Source organism: Anoplophora glabripennis, unplaced genomic scaffold (genome assembly GCF_000390285.2).
Source record: "Anoplophora glabripennis isolate ALB-LARVAE unplaced genomic scaffold, Agla_2.0 scaffold1329, whole genome shotgun sequence".
Classification (NCBI taxonomy): Eukaryota; Metazoa; Arthropoda; class Insecta; order Coleoptera; family Cerambycidae; genus Anoplophora; species Anoplophora glabripennis.
This window is the reverse complement of record NW_019417586.1, coordinates 67,571-68,587: the sequence shown is the minus strand read 5'-3', so window position 1 is coordinate 68,587 and position 1,017 is coordinate 67,571.

The following is a 1,017-nucleotide window of genomic DNA, read 5'->3' as shown; positions in this document are numbered from 1 at the left end:
GTAAAGCATTCCACAATGTTTCCGATCCCGAGCCCGAAGTCGTCGTCAACAGCGAGTCATATTTTCGACAAGGTTTCCAATCCGGAGACTAAGTCCGCAATAAGCCACTTCACCAACGTTCCTATAATCCAAATTCAAAGCAAAAGTCAGAATTTGCATAACGTTTCCAATCCTGAAGCCGAAGCCGCTGTCAGAACAGAAGCAAAAGTAAAATGTTGAACAATGTTTCCAATCCAAACCTCAAAATCCAGTACTAAGCTCCAAGCCCGGTTTCTAGCATAGAAAACCGAGGTGAAAGCCTTAATTTGCATAATGTTTCCAATCCTGAAGCTGAAGCCGCTGTCAGAAGCAAAAGTAAAATTTTCAACAATGTTTCCAATCCAAACCTCAAAATCCCGAGCCAAGCTCCAAGTCCGATTTCCAACATAGGAAATCAAAGCAAAAGTCGTAATTTGCATAATGTTTCCAACCCCGAAGCCAAAGTCGACGTTCGAAGTAGAATTTTCGACAAGGCTTCCATTGCGAATCCGAAAATCCAGGACAATAGCCTAAGTCCGATATCCAGTACTACAAATCAAATCAAAAGTCATGATTTGGAGAATGTTTCCATTCTCGAAGCCGATATCACCACCAGACCGAAAAGAGAAGAAATCGACAAGGTTTCGAATCCGGCTACCATCCAGCTGCCTCGAACCAAGATGAAGCAGTATCCAAGGGATCCAGATTTATGTTTAATAAATATATATATATATATATAACCTAACCTACCTCTTATCTATAAAAGAAAGGTAAAACGTCGCCCGGGCATTTATTTCTGACCCGCGGCAGACCCAAATCAGTTCTGATAACTATAGGGGCGGTCTGATGCACTTCACTAGAGCTTATATCTAACACTTTATGATAGGGCTGGCTAATGGCCCGTGATTTGAGTCTGCCGCGGGTCAGAAATAAATGCCCGGGCGACGTTTTACCTTTCTTTTATAGATAAGAGGTAGGTTAGGTTATATATATATATTT